Consider the following 8396-nt stretch of genomic DNA (forward strand, 5'->3'; position numbering starts at 1 on the left):
CATGTCCCCCCGGAACTGTCAGTCCTGTTGTTTTCTCCTCCAGATTGTTCATCCAGCCTGTCCTATCCAGACAGGCCTGCGGAAAATCCTTCTTAATGACATGTAACACTTCCAGCAAATGTTTCAAGTGCGTTTGCAACCAGGTTTATTATTGAACTCCAGAAGCATTTCTTGGGGGGTGGGGGGGTGGAGAAAGGGGGACCCCCTCACAAGGTTGGATATTTACACCCCACCCAGGGGGATGAATAACAGAAATGTGAGTGAAGGGAGACAAAGGACAGATGGTGTAGATATGAAATAACAAAAAATTGATCAAGGATTCACAAGGGTGGGGGAGGGAGGGGGAAAAAGAGGCGCTGATACCATGGGCTCAATTAGAAAGAAAAGGTTTTGGAAATGTTGATGGCAACATTTGTACAAGTGTGCTTAATACAATTGAATGGATTGTTATAAGATTTGTAAGACACCCCCCCAATAAAATGTTTAATAATCATAATAAGAAGGCCTGATGAGAGCTTCATGCCAGGAGAAGGTCCCTTGCCCTATGACCCACGGAATCCAGGGGACTCAGGCTGCCCCTGTCCCAAATTGCAACCCCCACGGAGGTCCCTTTATCTTGCTTGGGAACACTTAAAAGCTGTGTTTTAAGGGTAAGTTGTAGTGGCTGCTGGAGCCCTAGTGACATAGTAGGTAGGGGTTGGGCTGTTAACAGCAAGGTCAGCAGTTGAAAACTACCAGCCTCTCACAGGGAGATCCATGAGGATTTCTGCTTGTCTCAGAAACTCAGAAACCTAGCCACGCACAGGGGAGCTTGGTGTCAGAATCGCCTGCGTGGCAGTGAGTTTGGCTTGGAATGTGAGGAAAGCGGCGACAACGGTGGGTAAGGATGAGGCAGGGCCAGGCAGTGTTTCCTTGTGCTGCACACAGGCCTCACTTAACTGTGGTGACAACTGTGAGCAAAGCGTAACCAGATCAAACCCAGCCCAACTGACTGCCTTCCTGAAGATTTCAACTCCTCACTGCCCTACAGCACCAGATGGAACTGCCCCGGGGCTCCCAGACTGTAACTCTCCATAGGAGTAGAAAGCCTGTCCTATCTGCAGCAGAGTTTAGTACAAGATAGGCTCATTGGAAAAATCTCCACCAATCAGGCATTGATCTCCATGAAGATGCACTTCTAGGAAGACAAATGTTTTCTTTCAGAAAGATGATTTGTCTCTGATCTTGAAATGGCAAGTAAGGAACTTTTAGTCGAGATAAGGAGTCACTGCCCATCACTGGGCATCCGACTTAGAGACAAAGTCATCCAGGGAGCTGGTTAACATGCAGATTCCCAGATTCCTAGGCCCCACCCTTCCAAGCTTAAAACTCTAGGGTGGGGTGCCTGCAGGCTATATGAATGCGGTTTGTGACTCTGTGCCTCCCCCTATTCCAAGCAGCAACCTTAACAACTCTTGAGTTTGGGGAAGTAGTCACTCAAAACTTACACAGTGAAGGAAGATATTTCTTACAAGCCCAGACAAAACCCCGTCCCCAGCAAGTCCATTCTAACTCATAGCAACCCAATAGGATAGACTAATGCTGTTTTCTAGGGTTTTCGAGACTATAAATCTTTATGGAAGCAGACAGCCTCATTTTTCTCTCCAGGTGATTTTGAAGGGTCCATCTTGTGGTTAGCAGCCCACCAGGGTTTCTTCCTTTCTTAACACCCGCACCCCCACTTCCCAACAAAACAACCGAATTTACTGCCCGGAACTGAGTTGATGCCAACTCCGGGAGTTTGTAGGACTGGGTTTCCAAGGCTGTAACTCTTTATGGAAGAACTCCCTCAGGACAAGCAGTGTGAAGAGGGGCGCATCAGCGTTAAAGCAATGATTCTCTAGTGGGAAAGACCAGAGAGTGGTGTCACAGCAATCCAGGTATTTTTTCGGATGCCATGGGTCTGCTCCATCTTCATTCGATGACAACTCGTATCAGCCTCAGCTGTGTAGGCTCCAATTGAGAACCACGTGAAGGAGCAAAGTGTATACAAGACGTAGAAATTGCCAAGAAGCACTTATATGAAGGCATTGACCTGTACTTTGAGAAAAAAAAGGGCGGCTTGTGGAGAGGGTGATCTGATCCCAAATTTAAAAAACCACAACCCAATGGCTGTGGAGTGGCCTGTGACTCACGGCAATCCAATGCGTGTCGCAGTGGCTCTGCACTCCACAGGGCTTCAGGGCTTTGGTTCGTCCGAAGGAGATTGACAGGACTTTCTTCTGAGATACTGCTGGGTAGACTCCAACCCCTAACCTTTCAATCAGTCACTGAATTCATTGTTGATTACAGTGCATGCTATAGGACAGTGTAGAACTGCCCCCAAGGGTTTCCAAGACTGTCCAGCTTGATGGGAGCAGATAGCCTCCTCTTTCACCCACGGATCAGCTGGTGGGTGTCACCCTCAACTTTGCAGCTAGCCGACCAACAAGTAATCCACTAGGCCACTCGGCCCCCCGGGTCTACTCAACAAGAAGGAACAAAAGTCCACCTTCTTGGGGATGTCAGGTCTGCCTTTCTACAGCACAGTCTCCCTTCAACCTCTGACCACGGGCTCAGAGAAGTCTTTCTGGCATTAGGGCAACAGATTTCAGAACCTTGGTCTCAGTGGTGGTCAAGATGGGGCTTTAGAGCTCATCTCTGCTGCCCATTAACCCTAGGAAGGTGACAGATCTCTGAATCTTAATTTTCCCATGTATAAAATGTAGGTAGAGATGCCTCATTTGTTGGTGGGATTAAATGTGACCAGGTGAGTCGAGCACTGAGCATCTACTAAGAAATCATTTTGGCCATTGCCTGGTTTTTATTTATTTTTTAAATTTATTTTAAACCTGGGAGTGAAGTATACTCCCTTTGATCCTGTATCAGGCGCAGATCAGAGATCTACGTTAAGGATAAATAGTATTTCTTTTGGTGGAGAGATTAAAATAGTGGATGCCACCCCACCCCACCAAGCATTAGCGAGACCAATCTTATTGCCTGAGAGAGCATTTGGTGGAAAGGTTGCAAACCAAAGATTAGACTTTTCAAAATAAGACAAACCAAACTTATTATTTTGACACACACACAAAATTTTAATTGGTGGTCTGCAGTCTATTAGGCTCTGGAGCAGACAGACCGGGAGCGTAGGAAAACAGTTTCTGCTCTCAGGGCCCTCTCAGCTAAGTAGCCCCATGAAGGCAATTGGGATGGATGGATGTCCAGTGGCAGGTGTAGTAGTTTCTTTGAACATAGTGTTAGCTTTCATATTGAACATAGTGTTAGCTTTCTTTATATGCTTGAAGGTCCCTTGGGACCTGGTGGTTTTGCCACCCCTGGGGAAAAAGATGGGACTTCCTACTCCCGTGAAGAGTGACAGTCTCAGAAACTCACAGGGGGAGTCCCACCCTGCCTTACAGGGTCACTATGAGTCAACGGGAGTGAGAACTGTATGCTTTGGGAACTGAACTCTTTGCCTAAAATATGAGTTGTAATGCTTTTTTTTCTCAAAGTCTGTTTTGATTGTTGTTTTGCTAGGGAGATCTCATTTTCACACAGTCGAGTCTACCGATATCATCTTAAGTTTCCTGAGTGTTGTGTGGAGTTGTCAGGCCTTCCCCATTCTGAGAGTACAAAATAATGAATTCTCCCACATTGTCTTCTAGTGCTTTTACAGCTTCGTTTTCTCCATTCACGTGCATTGGAATTAATTAAGACGCGAGGTGAGGATCTAACTTCATTATTTTCCGACAAGGCTTCCTGAATGTCTCAGCACCACCTACTGAGAGTCCCCTCAATTTATTTAGGGTTATGAATAATACAAACAGTTTAGTATTGCGTTATTCAAGTATTAGAACAGAGTAGGTGATATTTGATAATGGCCACCTCAATACGTGATTCAACTATATTCTAGAGTCTGTTAGATTGACTCCCTGGGTGGTGCAGACAGTTGAACACTCAAATGCTGACCTAAAGGTTAGTGGTTTGAACCCACCCTCAGACACTGCAAAAGATAGGCCTGGCTATTGGCTCTTGGAAGGTCACAGTCATAAAAACCTATGGAGCCATTCTGCTCCACACCTCTGGGTCCTCGGGAGTTGGATCTGAGGGCAACTAACAACAGTCTTTGTAGGGCAGTGGTGGTTCAATGGCAGAGTTCTTGTTTTCTACGAGGTCCAGATTCCATTGCATGCAATGTACCTCATGCGTAGTCACCATCCATCCGTCAGCAGACACTTGCATGCTGCTGTGATTCTGAATAAAACTTGCAGACTAAGACAGTGTAAGAGCAAGCTGGTGATCTACTTCTGAAAGTCAGTCGATGCAAACCCTATGGGTCACAGCAGTCTGATCCACAACGGATTGTGCCCATGACTTAGGACCAGGCAGCCTTTCCATTTGTTGTACATTACATGGGGTTTCGTGAGTTGGGGGCCAATTTGACAACACCAAAGCCTCTGTTGAGAGAGAAGGGGAGTGAATATTTTATACACAATAACTTTGAACACGCACTGTGAACTCCCCCTCCCCAAAGGAAATCATTTGAAAGGTTTGCATCTGATCTCCCCAATTGCCAAAATCTAATACAAAGATTAAAATGAAGAAGTGTTCTTCCCCTTTATGTTGAAGTACTGAATTTTAAAAAAAATTTTAAAAGCCTTCTTGGTATCTAGAATTCAATACCAAAATCTTGGGAGACCCAGGTGTGCATTGACAGGCTGCAGGAGTTCAAGGGCACAGTGCTCCTATCTTTAGAACATTTGGCCTGTTATCAGGAGGAAAGGACACCATGCTTGGTAAAGTGGAGAGTCGGCAAAATAAGATGGACTTACGTACCTCGTGACTGCGAACACTGGGCTCACACGTGACCATGGTGACTTTGGAGCAGGAGGTTGTCCGTGGGGCTACTATGAGTCAAAACCAACTTGTTGGCACCTAACAGCGGAGGCTTTCCTTTGTGCCCAATGAGTCATGGAAGCCAGAGTTTCATTATTCTTTAAGTTCGTAACAAGTCTGTGAAGATGGTACTGTGATTCCCATTTTACAAACGAGGAGGCAGAGCCCCAAAGCAGTTAGGCCACTGGCTTACGGTCACACAGCAAAGGCATGGCGACTTCAGAGCCTGTGCTAATCCCTGTGCGACTTGTGCCTTCCAGAGAGGGTTGTAGGCGTTCATTAGAACCCTTCCCAGAAAGCCCTTCGCAGGTTAGTCTTCAGCCTGTCCTGTGTTATGCACAATATTTTCTGGTTTTGTTTTTGTATTTTCCTTTCATTTAGGATTTAATTTTGCTGAGGCTGCTTTCTAGGAGCCCTGTGGCTTAGCGGGTTATGAATGGAGCTGTTAACTGTGAGGTCAGGAGTTCAAAACACCAGGCTTTCTGCTCCCATAAGGCGTGTCGGTCTCGGGGACCCACGGGGGCGGGGCTGCCCTGTCCTATAGGGTTGCTGTGAGGAAGAATCGACTCAGTGGCAGTTAGTTTGGTTTGGTTTGGAATGTGATTTTTTTCTAACATGTACAATTATTGAAATAATCAAATTAGTTGTGCTTTTCCCCTCTTCCATTATGATGTTTGCTTTGGATGACATTTTAAGGACAACACCATTGAATAAACTAACCAGCTCTGAAGAGCCTTGGTGGCCTAGTGAGCTAGGCACTGAGCTACTAGCCACACAAGGTCTATGGTTCAAACCCACTAGCTGCTCCTCTGGAGAAAGATGAGGCTTAATGCTCCTGTAAAGATTTAAAGACTTAGGAACCCAAACGGGGCAGGCCCTCCTGTCCGAGGGAGCGGGTCACGGGGGCTGGAATTGACTGGGACGCAGTCAGTTTGGTTCTCGAGTGTTTGGGAACCAGTCCTGTGTTTGTGCAGGAAAAGGCTAGCTTTTTTAGCAGCGAGAACGCAAACGCAAGAGCAACATCCATTGTTGTCTTATGAAGCAGTCTAGATTGGGAAGGTCCAGGAGCCTCATCATCTCTCACCTAGTGTCCTCTACCCCATGGTAGAAGCTGCATCTTAGGAAGGGAAAGGAGGAGGAAGTGGGAAAATAAGCAGGTTACCTTAAAGGAAGTAACATGAAATTCCATTTGAATCCCACTGAAATTTAGTCACATGGCCACGCCTGGCTTGGGGGTGGGGGGGACGACTGTAGCCTGGAGTTAGGTGGCCTCTTAAAAAGAGCAGCACAGGCACCAGCCAGGGCCAAGGCTTTAGTACTAAGACAAAGGAAAGACTCCCACCCATTGCTGTCAAGACCACTCTGACAGGGAGGCCTTATCGGCAAACCTGCCCTTTGAGGTTTCTCAAATGGGGACTCTTTCTGGGAGCAGCCGCCTCACTTTTTTGCCCTCCGAGTGGACAGTAAATTCTAACTGCTGGCCTTTCAGTTAGCAGCTCAGGATGTAACCCCCCCACACCCTCAGGCCTCCTTCCAACTGACGGTCAGTACCGCCCCGCCTCAGACCCTGTGTTCTTGAACGTGAAATAACGTCCCTCCTGAACCGTCTTCGAGATTACTTTTTCTCAGTGGCAAGATTAACTTTTTCTCAGCAGCAGTTCTTACAGATGTAGTTTTTCCCCAGATCTTTTGTTGGGGATAATTATCAGAGGCAACTGGGGGTTAGAAAAAGAAAAGAGAAATAATACTTCTTGCCTCCTGAGGGTCTTGGCAAATTCTCCTTCCTTGGCCTGGACCACCTTCCCAACCCTTCCAGCCAGGTAATTGCTACCTGGTCCTCCGATGCCAGCTCAAACTCCACCCTCAGACAAAGGGCCCCTGACTGCCTCCTCCACCGCCTCCTCCCTCTCCCCAAAGTAGTTAGGGCTTCTTTAGAATGTCCTTCGCGTTCACTAGTAGTGTACGATTTCGTTCGGGGCACTTTCCCAGTTTGCGATTGGGTGTATCTGCGTGACTATTTGGGTGACGCTGGTCTCTGGAGCTGGGCTGCATGTGACTTCCTGAGGGCAGGGACTCTGGCTCACATGTGCCCCCGGGAACAGAGCCCAATGCTTAGCACAAGGTGAAGCTCAAACTCACTGCACTTGACTCCATGCCAACGCCTAGAGACCCCATAGGACAGGGTAGAACTGCCCCCGTGGGTTTCCAAGATTGTAACTCTTGACAGGAGTAGAAAGCCCTGTCTCTCTCCTGCAGAGCAGCTGGTGGCTTTGAACCGCCAGCGTTTCAGATGGCAGCCCAATGCATTACCACCGCCCCACCAGGACTCCGAGCACAGGGCACGAGCTTCAGAAATACTTGCTGGGGAAAGACTGACTGAAGGCTGAGAGAAGGCGGCAGAGGGGCTCTGAGGAACATGAAGGACGCCGAGGGGCTGAGAGTTGGGGAAGGGGTCAGCAGAAGTGGATAGGCCTGCTGGACGCCTTTGCTGGAAGCTGTCCATAGACCCCCCCAAAGCCAAACCACAGCCACGGAGTCACTTCTGACTCAGTGACCCTATCCGTAGGACCCCAGCCTGAAACTCGGGGTCCCAGTGCTGCTGGTGAGAAATGCCTGGTTGTCTGGCGCCAGGGTTGAGGCTACGGTCTCTGGAGAAGAGATGAGCACACTTACAAATGAAGCAGCGCGTGATTGTTCGATTAACCGATGCTCCGGGCTGGAATTTTTCTAGCCTTTTCAATGAAATGCAATTTCTTGGCCTATGATTTGGTTTTATTTTTCTGGGATAAAACTAAATCTTCTTCCAGAGACATATACTTTGCTACTTAATCTAAAAATTAGATTAAGTAGCACTGACATTGAAGAAAAACCTTAATGGAAAGAGTGGTAAAACAAAAGGAATTAGGATTCTGTCATTTTTTTTTCAATTGCATGTGCACTTTTCATATTACTATTGATGTTTGACAAGTGTCCTAGTCAGTCCTAGTCAGTAGGGTTCCTGGTGGTGTAGTGGTTACTTGTTGGGCTGCTAACCGTAAGGTCAGCAATTCAAAACCACCAGCCACTTCATAGGAGAAAGACGAGGCGTTCTACTCCTGTACAGTCTTGGAAACTAACAGGAGGCAGTGCTACCTACCCTGTCCCATAGGGTCCTATAGGTTGTTGAGATAACTTGTGATCTGGGATAGCTATGAACTACCTTATATAAAACGTAGAGTAGTGGGTTACATATTGGGCTGCTGTTAGGACAGCACTGTGAACACATTCTTCGATCATTGGGAGAAAGATGTTTTCTGCTCCCATAAAGATTGATAGCTAATGGCAACATATGCTCAAATGCGATTGATACCATTGAAGTATGGATTGTTGTAAGAGCTGTAAGAGACCCCCATAAAATAAAATGTAAGAGCTGTAAGAGCCCCCAATAAAAAGTTTATTAGTGAGGACACCCAGAGAGGCACTTCTACTCTGTCCTATAAAAT

This window comes from Echinops telfairi, unplaced genomic scaffold (genome assembly GCF_000313985.2).
Source record: "Echinops telfairi isolate 266 unplaced genomic scaffold, ASM31398v2 ScPeMD7_7467;HRSCAF=8505_1, whole genome shotgun sequence".
Classification (NCBI taxonomy): Eukaryota; Metazoa; Chordata; class Mammalia; order Afrosoricida; family Tenrecidae; genus Echinops; species Echinops telfairi.